Source organism: Quercus robur, chromosome 5, assembly GCF_932294415.1.
Source record: "Quercus robur chromosome 5, dhQueRobu3.1, whole genome shotgun sequence".
NCBI classification, from domain to species: Eukaryota; Viridiplantae; Streptophyta; class Magnoliopsida; order Fagales; family Fagaceae; genus Quercus; species Quercus robur.
In genome coordinates, this window is record NC_065538.1 from 52,215,119 (window position 1) to 52,231,940 (window position 16,822).

Sequence of the window (16,822 nt, forward strand, 5' to 3'; positions counted from 1 at the left end):
AAGTTTGTGTGAAGGTTTTTCAGTTTCTCAACATCAAGGACAAGTTTCATATTCACATGTCAATCTTTAAGCGATGTGTATTCAATTCGGGTAAATTTTATAGTTTCTAAAGATAATTTTTCTATTTCACTTATGTATGCATGATTGTTTGTACCTTTAACTATTCTATTTTTTGTTGTGATTTCATTGTGTACTCATGTTGTTGCTTGGAAGTTGGAACCTATTTTCATGGATAGTTGTTTCAAAAAAAAAAAAAAATTGATTTAAAGTTAATGCTAAATATTGTTGCTCTAAAATCTGGCATTTTTTGTGGTTATATGTCCCTTAGCCAGTGGAATTAATGATAATAAATGTTCCCTCCAATGAAATTAAGTTTTGGAGTTGCATGTATGCAAACTGAGTCCTCCCCCCCCCCCCCCTTCCTTTTTCCCCTCTTATAAGCTTTATGGTGCTATTGTGCAGTGGACTGGAGTCAAATTTTGTTAGTCTAGCTTGGTTGGTTTATCAACTCAAGGAGTTAGCTGTTAATTTTGTACATGTTTCTCCTTGAATTGTCTAAGAGAGAAGCAACTTAGGTTGTAGTGCAATACAAAATTAACTTCACGGCATAATCGTTTTGACATTTATTTAAAGTAAATGAATTGAGTTGGAAACTCCTAACTTATGATCATATAGCTGAAGAATAGTTCATTTGTTAGTGATTGATTACATTTCATGGACACAAAGAGCTAATTCTTTTGGAGTTTTTGTAATTTCATTTTGTGGTACGTAGATTGTGAATTCCTAGGCTAACATAGGATAGGTTTCTTAGTTTTAGTTAGTAATGTTATGCTTAAAGAAAACCAATCTTTTTGAAATACACAAGGTTAACTTAGTGATGTCATGTTTGGTGAAGTATAAGATAGATAATCCCATAGGTCTTGTGAAATATACAACAAGGTTTATAAAAGTCGTGTTGTAGGTTACTTCAAAATCATTACAATGAGATAATTATAGTATCTCCACATTTTGGTCCAATTCCAATATTCACGGTTTTGAATATTATGTGTACTATTAGGAACTAAGTGATGTGCATGTATGTATGAGTATTTTCTTGTTAGGTTGATTTGGTCTTTGACTTGTGATTTTGGGAATTTAGCTTGAGATAATGATGGGGTTTTCTTTCACCAAGCTTTTCAGCTAGCGTTTTGCCAAGGAGATGTGTATTCTAATGGTGGGTCTTCATGCAGCGGGCAAGACTACCTTTTTGTACAAGCTAAAGTTGGGAAAGATTGTGACCACCCTTCCTACCATTGGTATTATTTTACTATATTGTTAATGCTGCTTGTTTGTTGTTATAAGTAGTTGGATTTTCTTTTGTTGCTTAGAATTTCGCAGGTGACACTTATTTTCATAATAATTAATTAATATATCCATACACTTGAAAATATATCTATAATAATTTATGATTAAAAAATATTTTTAACTTTTCTCTAGCTAAAATAGAAAGACAGATGCTCAGGTTAACTTTCCTTCAAAAAAAAAAATTTTGTTTGGGATTTTTAACAGAACAAGATTCTCTCAAATTATTTGGATTGGATGAGTTTGTTATTAATCCAGGCTCAAGTTGTTGCCCTCAAGTAAATCATTTGAAACTTCATTTATGGTGAAGGTATATACTTTTAGGAATGACTTGGTTTGGGTGTCATTGGAGTTTCCAAGTAGAAGCAATTGAAGATTTGGCTCTAAAAATTAACTTAACTAGCGTTGCGTACCTCATGGTAGATCCTCATAAGGAATTATTGGATGAGAGAACCATGAAGGAGAAGTTTAGTCTCTATGGAGTTTGAAAGGAACTCAACCCAAAACTGAAACTGACTTGATGAATGAAGGCAGGACTGGAAAATTAGGTTCTTGACCTAGAGTGCTATACAACACTACGGTCCAGGATATCAATGCCGAACGATACTAATGACAATTCAACACTTAAGCTCTGACCTAAAGTGCTGTGTGCCGATTAGCCTATCTTGTTCTGTTAAGCTTTGTATTCCTACAACACCTCCTTGATAGTTGCTAATATGTGTTGGCAAGTTGGGAACAGTGTTTTGATGGCTGGAATTGGGTTCTCATGTATAGGGATAATTTGGTCCATTTGGGAAGTTAGTTAGGATAAATAGTTGTAAGGTTATTTAGCATATGCAAGGGATTAGTTTTTCAACATATAGAACAACTTGAATGAAGGCTTTTAGTCTTTCAACATCAAGTACTCAGTTTCATAATTTAATGCTTTGGTAGTCAATCTATAAGGAGTTTCTTTTCATGTATATTAGTAGTGAAGGTGTGGAAAACCTCAATTGGTTTTTTAAATCTGTGAGAGATCAATGCAAATCTCAAAGCTTTAGGAATCTTGGTAATGCCTTAGGGTTGCTTGATCCATCGGTTCACATGTGCCCTTTACCTTCTGTTTTGGATTTTAATCCCATGTTGTATACCTATTGGCATGGCAATTAAAGTTTTCTAAGGAAATGAAATAGTAATATAGATATACTACTTAAACACATTGTATCACTTTATTTCATTATGAATGTTGTGCTATCGAGATACTTAAATCAACAAAGATGGTACTGGTCATCAATTCTTAGGTGGATTAATGCTACATCTAGTTGCATGCATTCACTACTAGGTCTGGATTATAAGCATTGAAGTTTTTAAAAAAATTTACAAAAAATAGAACTCTTTGAGGACTTTTCTAAGTCACTCCTAAAACATTTGATCCGTGAACAGGTGTGTTAACACTGCAGCATGATGATAGCAGTAAAGTTACTATAACAAAAGTTTTAATATAAAATATTTGGGGTTTGGATGATAATTGTTAGTTCTACTAGAGGATCATCAAATGAGGACACTCATGCAGCTTTATTACTTTATAACAATATGCCTGCTAACTTTAGTAGCAGTTGCAATCCTACTGCACACCAACCAAACAGAAATTGGTAACCCATTATAGAGTAGTACATATTCTATATACAACTCTATTGACATATGTTACAACATTTCATCTAGATCAATTTTTTTTTTTTAAATTTTTATGTAGGATGGAAAAACCCTTCATTGGAGGGACCATTTGGGTTTGTCCTCTGCTCTAAGCATTTCATTTCCTGTATTTGTTTGAGATTTTTCTAATAATGTTTGCAGTTAGTTTTATTGATTCCTAAATAATTATGAATTGGATGAGTATAAATCCATTTGGTATAGTCGCTAAAGATGGTTCACATGCACCCATTCCCTTCCCTTGTGGATTTTAATCAATTTTTGGGTGCCATTGCAAGAATGAAGCATTACTCTGTGGTCATTAATTTAGATAGAGATATGGAATTGCTAGGAATTGCTCCCAATATCTTTGGCTAGAACAGTAGCAGATGGCAGTGGTACCTTGGTTTCTAGGCTTGATTATGATGCAGTTGATCTATTCTTTCATCCATTGTAGATTAACTTTCAATGTGTAGATACATTCAAATGCTTTTCAATGTTAGTTAACACTCAGGTATTTTGTGTACAATTGACTCTCTCTCAATGGAATCATGCTTGTGCTTTGAAGCCCATTGGGAATTTGGTGAATGCTGAGGTTTTTAGCATATTAGTCTTAATAAAGTAGTTGGTTACATCTCTATGGTTAGGGATGTTTATGAAATTTTACATAAATAGAAGTATGTCCTAAATGTGAGGAGAATGTGTATTATACTACACCAACAACAATTTTGTAATACTAACACTTCTTTTAGTACTTGAGCCCATTGGTGGTTCTCAAGTATGTCCAGCATTCATATTCGCATATTGAAGGTTGGCCTTTTTCGTAGTGTGCATTGTTATGCAAAGTTTTTGTTTTTGGTAAACAGGTAGACCTTTTTGCCATTTTGAAACCCGGACAGAATTTAGATACATTTCCATAGATGTTTTACCTTAAGTTCCCCAATTAAATTCATTCACGTGGCTGGCTAATGGGCCATGTAGTTAAATTTATTTTTCTGTTGGAGAAGATACCAGCTTTTGTATTGCTTGGTCAATGTAATTACATGATTGATTTTAATTGGTGAATGGTGAACCTAAGGTGTCTAAGGAACATAAGAAATTGTACTTCAAGGTTTGCTCTTAAAACATTATGCAGCTATATGGGAAGCTTAAGTAAATGCTGCCAAAGGTGATCACCCATATAGAGCTAAGATGGGATAAAACTGCATCACTTTGATCTCTTAAGGGCTTGAAGATGTGAACACCTGATATTGATGGCCCACATTGTTGAAAATGTGACACTAGTAGCCACTAACGGCTCACATTGTTTATCGGAGACAACAATTATTATATACTTTGTAAGATTCTCAATATTTAATAAAGTATCTATAAATGGTTGGATTGGAGCATAATATAGCCCGAGTGCTGACAATGGTGCAATTGTACATGGTTTGTGCACTAATTAGAGATATAATGCCAATAACATATATACCCCTTGTACATCTTACTGCCAATAGCTCATTTTACTTACCATCTCTGAGTTTTGTTTAAAATTTTCTTATGCATAATAATATTGTTGGTTGAATGCCTAGGATGAATTAAGGGAGGCTATGCTGCTTGTATTTGCAAACAAGCAGGATCTTCCAAATGCCATGAATGTTGCTGAAATAACTGATAAGCTTGGTCTTCATTCCCTCTGTCAACGCCATTGGTATATTAACAGACACACACACACACACACACTCCTTCTCTCTCTCTCTCTCTCTCATGTTTTACCCTATGCATAGGAAATTTGGTATCCACTGATTGGGGCCATTACTTTGGGTTCTATTTCAGGTATATCCAAAGAACATGTGCCAATTCAGGGGAAGGGCTATACGAGGGACTAGACTGGCTTTCCAACAATATTGCTAACAAGGTTAGGCTCTAGTACTGCATGCAACATAAGTGATGATCTTCGATATGGTTATGGGCTGCTTTATTAATATTTTTCTATTTGGTTCTTGCAAGCTTAGGAGATCCATAAGTCTTCATTTACTTTTTCGGGCTGCAATCTCTGTCAAAGGGGATTTTGTCGTTATGTGGTGTTTATGCATTTTACATTTGATATGGTCTTGAGAATGTATCTGTTTGTTTAGATCATTGTTACAATATGATAGAAATTGACATTTGCCTTGTAGATTCTAAATAATTCATGATTCACAGTTTATAGATATGATTAAACCTTGCTTATTTTGGGATACCCTTGCTTTTGGTTCTCCTTCAATGGATATGGTTGTAATAGTTTCTCCTCCCCCTAATTCTCATTTATGATTAAAAGGTCAATTCTCCTATGTGGTGAAGTTGCATGGGATGGGTACTTGAAGATCCATTGACGCTAATCTTTTACGTGTCACCAATCTCTTTGTTTGGAATAGTGGTAGTAAGTGGTACTTTAGTTTTAAGGGCTTGATTATGGGACATGTTTGGGGCTTGGACCCCTGGACTCACATTCCTTGGGCCCAAGCCTCACAGCACATCATATAACCGTCCCCGTTCTTGGACCTTAAGCCTCGGCCCAAATACCTCCAAGCCCAATTTGGGCCTAAAAACTGAAATAAGACCGCACTAGCTTGAACACCTCAAGCAAACCCCTCCTGATCATTTCTAACTTGGACGGGAGCATTATTGCCCGGAGACACCCCGTACCTAGCTACCCGGTTGTGCCTTTGAAAACATCGTTGCCGAGCGAGCTGTGGAGGTGGGAATCAGTTCCAATGCCACTCTCACCTTTCCCAACAGAGCATCCACTTTAAGATGATGGAATTGGACCCCCATTCACACTAATAAGGGGGAGTAATCATTGCTCCTCCACTCATCTTAGCCTATAAATAGGAGAAGAGAATGAGGAATGGGGGTTGGCAATTCTGGAGAGAATAGTGAGAGAAAAGAACGACCATTAGAGAAAGAAAGGTAGTATCTTAGTGAGGTAATAAGAAGAGTTGAAGGAAACAGGAGTGTACTTAGGTTACCGAGCATAGGATCACCCATAGTAGGAAACCCAAAGCCCACAAATACAAATAGATTGTGAGCCCAAGTAGGGGTTGAGACCAAAAACCATATTTTGGGTATACACAGAACAGTTGAAAAGTAAATTCAAAAAGTTGTTGAAATTTAATCTATAACCATCAGGATTTTGGTTAAATGCCCAAAGATTTTGTTGTTGAAGCCTTAATAGATTAACGAGTGATTGGTTACATCTCAATAGCTAGGGGTCTTTATGAAATTTTAGATAAAAAGAATTGTATTCCAATTGTGGGGAGAGCATCTTGTATACAGCAACCACAACAATTTGTTAATATTGCACTTGCTTTTAGTACTTGAGGCAAAGTAAATTTTGAATGCATCACATCTTAAGTTAGAGCTCTGATATTTGCATTACTTTGCTCAACATTACATTGTTGAGCAAAGTTGTTGAATTGGTGAACCAATATGCCATACTGAAACATTGAGAAGGCCAGAAGGGTCACCCATTTATAGTTCAGATATTTGCATCACTTGGTGTTGAAAGAGATTCATCTCTCATCATTGTAGCTTATGGTACATGAATTTGACCAATATCCAAGTCGAAGGCCACAAAGGTTTGTTTGTTTGTTTTTGTTTTTGTTTTTTTTTTTTGGCTGAAGGCCACGAAGTTTTGACCATCTGGTGTTGATGGCTCATATTGTTGAACTTTTTATTTTGTTTTATATACTTATTCTTTGTTCAGTGTAATATATTACTGTGAGACACTACAACTTATAATGACACCTATCCCATCTTTAGTTTCTAACAATTCCGCTAAACTACAAATAAGTATAACAACTCCACTAAATAAAACACAGCTAATATACATTTAAAACCTTGATGTCTTTTATTTAAATTTTTGTGGTAAAAATGTTTTATTTAAATCTTAAAATCTCAAAATACATTTTATTTAGCCAAGAGTATTATAGCTCAACTAGTTAGCACTACCTTCTTTTTTCATGACAATTAGGAAAAATGTGATAAAAAGTTGAAATAAAACGTTTTTAAAAACTTTGATATTTAAATGAAACATTTTGGAAGTTATAAGATTTAAATGAAACACGCTCAAATCAACTAAGTTGAAATTATATTAGGATCTTAGTATATTATATTTTCTATAAATAGTAGAATAAAGGATTTCCGAATTTCATATACAAATATAGTAATAATAAATATCTATAAATAACTATAATTATTATAAATTTCTATTTAGACAAGAAAAAAATAAAGGAGATAAAAAAATCTATTATGTTAAATTCACTAACGTGGTTGCATTGACCGATAAATTACACATTTTAATTTATTTATTCTTGAATGAAGATAACACATTTTGTATTGTATTGGCCAATGTAATTACATAGATGAATTTAATTCAAGAACCTAAGATATAGAATCCTAATAAATGTAAGGAATTATGCGTAATTTTGCTCCTAAAATATTATGCATTTGTTGGGGGAAGTTTTGTTGTACAATGATTGATTTAAAGAAAATTTCTTAGAAATTATTAGAACTTTGAAACAACGAAATAGTTGGCGAAAACTTCATTTTAGTCCTTACATTTTGGGGTCACATTCAATTTGATTCTTACATTTTGGTAACAGTCAATTTAGTCCCTGTTATTTTCAACTTATAGTTAATTTGGTCTCTACTGTTAACTCATTAATGGAAAATGTTTACATGGCAAACGGTGTGCATTGTTGACACATTTGAAGCCTATGTGGCAACTAGAATAAAATTTTAATTTTTTTTATTGTCGTTAAAATGTGCCATATCAGCATTTAAATTCAATTAATTCAAAAAATAAAATAAAATTCTTAAGGACTAAAGATATCAAAACATCACAAGCTTTCCAATCGGATCAATTGATCAAATACCAAGCAAATCCAAAGAATATCAAGAAGAAGAAAAAAAAAAAAATAGAAGCCTCTTAGAACGTTAAGGTTTGTGAATGGCAAGTTTCATTTAATTTTTCTTGGATTCCTAACCTGTTACAATCAAACTGTGTTGTAGATGTATTTTTCTATTAGGAAATTGGTAGAATTCACTTACAATCTGCTAGACCCACTTAGCAAATCAGGGTGAATATTCAAAAATAGAAACTTTTGCACTCTCTAAACGCTCTAAGATTTGGGTTTAGTTCAAAGAGATCGAACCAAGTTGAGGAGAGAGTAAGTGAGGGGAAAGAAGAAGAGAAGCCCCCGCCAGTGGTGGTGGTGGCATGCAATGGCAAGGGAATCACTGGCCATGGAGGTTTGGACTAGTTGCTAAATTGTTGAGTTTCTTCAAATCTGGAATTGAGTTGTTGAGTTTTTTTATGTATTCGTGTTCTTCTTTTGGGTTCTTACTCTTCTATGTTTATTTTTCCGGGATCGTGTTCTTCTATTGGGTTCAAGTTTCTTGTGTGTTTATTTTTCTGGGTTAATGGGGGGTTTTTTTGGTAGATTTTCTTTCTCCTTTAAATTAAGATTGTCATTTATTTCAATTTAAATGCTGATATGGCACATATTAATGACAATATATATATATATATCTATATTTATATTATTTTAATTGTCACATAGACTTCAAGTGTGCCAACAATGCACACCGTTTGTCACATAAACATTTTTCGTTAGTGAGTTAACAGTAGTGACCAAATTAATTGAAAATTAAAAATAACAGGGACCAAATTGACCATGACCCCAAAATGTAAGGACCAAAATGGTGTTTTTGCCTAATTAGTTTAAAGTTGATTGAGTTTGTTTGAATGCATTGTGATTAAAAGTGCTCAACTTTAGGAAAAAGTAAATAGTATTAAATAATATCATATCAATCATATCAAATTTTGATAAATGAGAGTAATGATAGAATGATGATATGGTTATTTGCACATATGTCTATCATCAATTAGATTTTGATACTGTTTGGCGATTGATGCAGTATCTTCTCTAGCTTCAGGGTGAGGCCAAGTGGATGTTGGTATAAGGTGTATTAAAAATTTTCCTAAATACTTATATTTTAGGGAAATGACTTTTATTTTATTCCATTCTAAATAATTTTATATAACTTCTAAAAAAATAATTATATAGAGCATTGCTAGCTATATCCACAACATTTTCACACCTAATCTTAAGATATGTTGTTACTGTTTTAATTTCAACTCACACCGCTGATCATAGTATTTCTCTTCTAGATATATATTTTTTGAGAAGATTTTAGATAATTTGATTATATTATTTCAAAAATTCTTTAACTGTTTTAAAATTAGAAATTCAAAGAAAAGAAATAAGAGAAAAGAAGCCATTCTCTCTCTCTGGCGACTGTGGCAAAATTTGCCAAATAGGATGGCATGTTTTTAGAAAAATTTAGGAAAGTTGCACACGGATTTAGCATGTTTTTTTTTTTTTTTTTTTCTAAAACGGTACTATTAAGCCAATTTTGCCGTGGTACACTAACACTGGTACTGCCTCCTCTCTCTCTCTCTCTCTCTCTCTCTCTCTCTCAATTTTCAAACTCATCGCTTCCATCTCTAACTGCGCCAAAACTTGACCCAAATTGTTAGCTGGAACCCGAATAATCTTTAGGGAAGGGAAATGGGTATGTTTTGTGTTTCCAATCCAATCCTTCCATTTCCATTTCATGCTCTTTCTTCTTCTTCTTCTTCTTCTTATTATTATTATTCTACTCTTACAACTAGTAGAAAAAACCCAAATCAGAATCAGAATCAGTTGTTGAAATCAATGAGAGATGAGTGTAAATGTGGAAGCTTTAGGAATGTTGATGATGTCTTAGACATGTTTGATAAATGCTTCACATGCGCCCTTTGCCTTCTATTGTTGACTTTAATTGCATTTTGGGTGCCATTAGAAGAATGAAGCATTACCCATTAGTCATTACTCTATTTAAACAAATGGGCTCCTCAGGAATTGCTCCCAGTCTTCCTACTCTCAATACTTTGATTAATTGCTTTTGCCATTTGAACCGAGTAGATTTTGGGTTCTCTGTCTTAGCAACAATTTTGAAACTCGGTTATCATCCAGACTCTATTACTCTAAACACCCTTGTCAAGGGTCTCTGTCTTCAAGGTAACATTGCTGGAGCTGTGAAGTTGATAGAAGATATGGAGAAGAAAGGAGAAGAAAGGGTATCAACTTGATGCATTTACTTGTGGAACGATACTAAATGCTCTGTGTAAGATTGGTAAGATTGATATGGCTATTCAGTTGCTCAGGAAATTGGAAGAACGAGATTTTGAGTTTAAATTAGCAATGTATAACACAATCATTGACAGTTTATGTAAGGATAGGTTGGTGACTGAGGCCTTGAACCTTTTGACTGAAATGATGAGTAAAGGCATTCAGTTGGACCTTATCACTTACAATTCCTTAATTCAAGGCCTATGCAATTTCGGCAGGTGGAGAGAGGCTACTACTTTTTTGAATGAGATGGCATAAAGGAAGATCATGCCAAGTGTGAGGACCTTCAACATATTGGTGGACGCACTTTGCAAAGAGGGGATGTTGATAGAGGCAAAAAAAGTTTTTGATATGATGATTCAATGAGGTATTGAGCCTGATGTAGTCTCTTATAATTCTTTAATTGATGGATACTGTTTGCAAAATAAATTGAACGATGCCATCGAAGCATTGAACGTGATGGTTGAGAGGGGTTGTTCACCTGATGTTGTTAGCTATAACACATTGATTAATGGGTTTTGTAAAAATAAAAAAATTTGATGAGGTAATCAATCTCCTTAATGAAATGTCCAACAAGGGAGTAACTCCTAATGTTGTGACTTATAGCACTCTTATAGGTGGGTTTTGTCGAGTGGAGAGACACAAGGTTGCTCTAGAGTTATTCCATAAAATGCAGGCTTATGGCCAACCTCCAGATCCTCAAACTTATGTTGTCTTGTTGGACGGCCTGTGTAAGAATGGACAAGTTGTTGAGGCAATAAAAGTGTTTCATTAGATGGAAGACAAAACGTTGGGCAATGATATTGTGATTTACAACATTTTAATTGACAGTTTGTGTAATGGCGGGAATCTTACAGTTGCAAGAGAAATCTTTTATAGTCTACCTGTGAAAGGATTGCAACCCAATGTTCGAACTTACACCATAATGCTCAAAGGGCTTTGAAAAGAGGGACTGATAGAAGAAGCAAGTGAGATATTTGAGAAAATGGATGAGAGTGGTTGTTCACCTAATGATTGCACATATAACACAATAATCCAAGGCTTACTGTAGCAAAATGAGACATCAAAGGTAATGAAATATCTTGAAATAATAGTTAACAAGGGTTTTTCTGCAAATGCGACAGTTGCAAGCATGTTGGTTGACTTGCTGTCATCTAATCAAATAGATAAGAACATTCAAGAATTGGTCCAAAAGCTTGTGTGAAGATTTTTTAGTTTCTCAACATCAAGGACAAGTTTCATATTCACATGTCAATCTTAAGCGATGTGTATTCATTTCAGGTAAATTTTATAGATTCTAAAGATAATTTTTCTATTTCACTTATGTATGCATGATTGTTTGTACCTTTAACTGTTCTATCTTTTGCTATTCTAAAGATAGATATATATATATATATATATATATATTTTTTTTTTTCCCTATCAAAAAAAATCTTTTGTTGCTATTTCATTGTGTTCTCATGTTGTTAATTGCTTGGAATATATATATATATATATATATATATATATATATATATATATATATATATATTTATATATATTTTTTTCCCTATAAAAAAAAAATCTTTTGCTGCTATTTCATTGTGTTCTCATGTTGTTAATTACTTGGAAGATGGAGCTATTTTCCTGGATAGTTGTTTCAAAAAAATTTTCTGATTTAAAGTTAATGCTAAATATTGTTGCTTTAAAATCTGGCATTTTTTTGTGGTTGTAGACCCCTTAGCCAGTGGAATTAATGATAATAAATGTTCCCTCCAATGAGATTAAGTTTTGGAGTTGCTTGTATGCTCCCCCCCACCTTCCTTTTTCCCCTCTTATAAGCCTTATGGTGCTATTGTGCAGTGGACTGGAGTCAAATTTTGTTAGTCTAGCTTGGTTGGTTTATCAACTCAAGGAGTTAGTTGTTAATTTTGTATGTGCTTCTCCTTGAATAGTCTAAGAGAGAAGCAACTTAGGTTGTAGTGCAATACAAAATTAACTTCACGGCATAATCGTTTTGAGATTTACGATTTAAAGTAAATAAATTGAGTTGTAAACTCCCAACTTGCGATTATATAGCTAAAGAATAGTTCATTTGTTAGTGATTGATTATATTTCATGGACACAAAGAGCTGATTCTTTTGGAGCTTTTGTAATTTCATTTTGTAGTACATAGATTGTGAATTCCTAGGCTACCTTGGGATAGATTTCTTAGTTTCAGTTAGTAATGTTATGCTTAAAGAAAACCAATCTTTTTGAAATACACAAGGTTAACTTAGTGATGTCATGTTTGGTCAAGTATAAGATAGATAATCCCATAGGTCTTGTGCAATATACAACAAGGTTTATAAAAGTCATGTCCTAGGTTATTGCAAAATCATTATAATGAGATAATTATAGTATCTCCACCTTCTAGTCTGATTCCAATATTCACGGTTTTGAATATTATGTGTACTATTAGGAACTGAGTGATGTGCATGTATGTATGAGTGTTTTCTTGTTAGGTTGATTTGGTCTTTGACTTGTGATTTTGGGAATTTAGCTTGAGATAAATGATTGGGTTTTCTTTTACCAAGCTTTTCAGTTGGCCTTTTGTCGAGGAGATGTGTATTCTAATGGTGGGTCTTCATGCAGTGGGCAAGACTATCATTTTGTACAAGTTGAAGTTGGGAGAGATTGTGTTGTACAAAAATTTTAATAGAGAAAATGATGTGGGAGATGCAAGAAAATTATTATTTATGTTTTCAAGTTAATTGTATTTTTATGTTTTAGGTCCTAGTAGTTTATTGGGCTATTAGTATTTTAATTTGGGAAGCAATGTTATTTTTGTAATAAGGCAATTAGGGTTTCCTAGCTAATTAGAACTTGGGTTTAGTAATCCTTTATAAGCAACCTATTGTACTCCTTGGGGAGATAGTTGATATTTTGATGAATAAAAAAAATGGCCGTTTGGTCTCTCTTTGGTTTGATGATGACTCTAGGTCTACCCTAGGTGCTGACTCCTAGTGGTTTTCCCGCTTAGTGCTGACTCCAAGCAAGGCCTAGGTGTTGACTCCTAGGTCATATCTCTTTATTTTTCCGTTGTTTCAATTTTGTTCTAGTTGTCCTGTGTCAGAAAACCTAAAACCTCACATTGGACCAGAGCCTACAACTGACCAATTTGTTGTTGTTATGGTATCACAAGTCACCCTCACTTTCCTATGTTATTTATGAAGGCTAATTAAGTTTAAATGGTCTATAGAAATGTTTTAAACTACTTTGTTTTAGACAGAAACTACAATGTGCGCATTGTTGTTTTCCATTGTTGTTACTAACATGTTTATTTTGTAGATTACTGTTGCATTTGGATGTCATTTCCATATATCAAGTTGTTTGAGAATTACCACTTCCAAGTCCTGATGGCCAAAGAGTATCTTCTTCCCCAAAACCCTCTCCCCCCCCCCCCCCCCCCCGCCCCTCCCCTTGATTTTTTTTTCTTCTTTTTTTCCTTCCTCTTCAGACACTGAGTGCAGATCTGACAAGTAGCAAACGGGGCTTTCTGAACAGCTTTTCTTTTGGGAAAATATTCAACCCCCCGTGGTGGTTTCCCTAAGAAAACCAAACCTCATGATTTTTGAGCATAACACTTAACCTCATGTGGTATTGTTTTACGTGTTAACTAGTTAATTGTGTGACACTTAACCCACTTGGCTTTAGAATATTTTACAAAACTTCCATGTGGTATTTTTTGTGAAAATAATATGGAAACTTATAGTTGCTTTCCCTCAAAGTCGGTCTTCTTATTCTATTCTTTACATAATGAAAGTTTTTGGTGACTTTCTTTTATGCAGAATTTTTGGTCATGGAATATTGCACAGGTAATTTCCTTTGAAACCTTTTGTTGCCATATAGGTAAATTCCTCTCATTTGCTCTCACAGTGTTTCTTACTAGTTAGTTCTATACAACTTATAACCGTTTTATCTTCCTCTGTTTGTTTTTGTCTTGTCTATTTTCTTCTTGTGTTTCTTAATATGCTGTGTGATTCCATGGTGGTTGGCATGGTCATTTGTGGGTCCTTGTGAACGTTTTTTAGTTTTAATTGACCATACTTGACAAGTATCCTCGAGTGTATATATATATATATATATATATATATATATATAAAGATTACAATATGAAAATAATACTTGAACTAAATGGGTGATCTAGTCATCTTTGGTTCCCTGCGAACATTGTTTAGTTAGTTAGATAATTTCTTAAGCATTAGCTATTAGGATTTAGACGCTTGTCAACCATCTAGAGGCTACCAATGCCGAACAACTAGTATATGTAGTAGAATGTAAGCTCTTTGTAAATCAGTTTTGGTAATTGAATGAATTGTTAGCCTTTGTGTGCTATTCGGAACTAAGTGTTCTTGTAGAGGTACTTATCCACCTATTACTATGTTCTAAGTAACTCAGCCCTTTCATTGCTTCTAAACCATACACAAACAGCCCATCACATTCCCTACATCAAGAATGAACAAAAACATTGAGGTAGGTGTTGCATATGCTGATTTATGTTCTTTATTTTGCTGTTGATAATTTGTTTTCTTTTTATATTTTTTGTTTCCTTGGGAGTATGAATTGGAAGCCTTTAAAAGCTTCTGGCTTGTCATTTTCACAAAGATAATGATATTACATTACCTTTAATTATCAATGTAATCACCACCACCACTACTACTACTTTCAGATTTCATATATTTTTCTTTCCAAACCTTCTATTCTTTTGTTTCAATACAAACTATGCTTTGATGCTCTTAGTTCTGTTTTTGGATGCTTTCCTGATATGTTAAACTCTTGACATTTGCATTTTGCATGTGTTTTATTTTCAAAAGATTTTTGTTGTTGGTAGTCAATACTGGTTTAGCATACCACAGCTTTACTTGATCCACTTGCACAGAGTATTTGTATGGTTCTTCTATATTTTATGGCAACATGCTGAAACTAAAATACTTACTGGGTTCCCATAAGACCAATTCCTATCCTTCCAATCCCCTCCCCCTGCCGCGGGGCTCCCCTAGGTTAGGTGAGATGCTAAAAACCCTCTACATTGGAATGAAGACATGTCCAAATTATTAGTAGCAGCTCACTATAATTCATATCTTCTTACTCATTATCTAATTCTCATTTGCAGCAAAAAATAATTTTAAATTTGAATAGATATCAATATTATGAAGATCACTGCCATCACCATTTCTAGTACCTGCTACAGAATTTGCAACACCAAAAACATTACTTAAACCAACTGTCAATTTGAAATCCCAGTTGTCCTTAAAGCTTAAATTACTGGAAAAGGGTAATCTATTTATGATATTAAAGTGTGTAGTCTTGAGTTTGAACCATGTCCCACTCTAAACCTCCCATTATACTAAATATTTTGGCCCTACGTATTAAGGGAAAGTTTAAACCCACACTTGAGGGGTAGTGTTATAATAAGGGTTAAATTATTAAACTCAATCATTTGTTATCAACTTAAACTTTTTTAATATGTAGGCATTTGTTACTTATCTTCAGTGCTATAGTTATTTATGAAAAAAAAACTCTAACATGGGAGGTTAGTATCAATTTCTGATAATGCAAAGATCTCTATACAATATTACTTTGGAGAATGGTGAGTGCAACCCTCTCTTTTCTTAAATTAAAAAATAAATAAATAAAAGAAGAAGAAGATAAAAAGAATAAATTATGTTATGAATATAATTTCATTTATGTTAGGTTCTCTAAGTTGATGGTCAATGTAATCATTTTCTGACTTGTATGTTGTCTATTTTGCTATTTTCTACTTACTATTTGAGTTTGTGTAGGTGGCATACCCTTGCCAATATTTTTTGAGTGGTGGCTAGCCAAAGAAAAGTTCTCTTTCATTGATTCATTTCTCTCTTCATTTCCTGGTGCAACATTCAAGGATGCAATGGATTGAGTATCAAATATTAGGTAAAATCTATAATGGCTTTGGGATACTAGTTGCAATTTGAAAAAGGCAGGACATTAAAACATGCACTCTTATGCAGCCTGAGGAAACTAGCCACATTTGCACTATGTTGAGGTTGTAAGTGTTTGACATGCATTCTTAGTTTTCTTGACATTAAGACATGGCAAAAATAGAAGTTCTCCTATATCATTTTTGTTACTAAGGTTGTAATGATTCAAGGGATTGCTAGTCACATTTGTACTATATCCCGAAAATACTAGTAAAGTTATGATTGGGGCCCATCTTAATCACTTATGTAACCAAGTTCAACCAAGTAAAGACCCGATGTGGGGGCTTAACACATGCCTACACAACACACACTTATCTAGTATAATCCACTATGGTATTATAATGTCCCCCACTTAAATTCCTGATGTCCTCATTAGGTCCCATGTTATGCTACAGTGCCCCTAGCCTCATGACGTTTTCGGGTGGATTCTAATACCCTTTGGAATGACCCAAGGAAGCACTAGCTGTGTTTTGTGTGTGACTCCTAATTGTGTTATGTTGATGCTTTGCAGGGCAGGAATAGTTGAACTTTTGGAGGTGGGGAGATATCTGTGGTTGATCTTAGGGCCTCTTTCTTCAGTTTTCTTTTTGAATATTGTACAATGAAGGGGGGTCTCTTGTGTATCATTAGTTG

The 16,822-nt window shown here is 33.9% G+C and overlaps 1 pseudogene; it reads left to right on the forward strand.

Annotated features, from left to right (window-relative positions):
• Positions 1-4,380: 4,380 nt before the first annotated feature.
• LOC126728336 (putative pentatricopeptide repeat-containing protein At1g12700, mitochondrial) lies at positions 4,381-11,259 on the forward strand (annotated as a pseudogene).
• Positions 11,260-16,822: the final 5,563 nt, after the last annotated feature.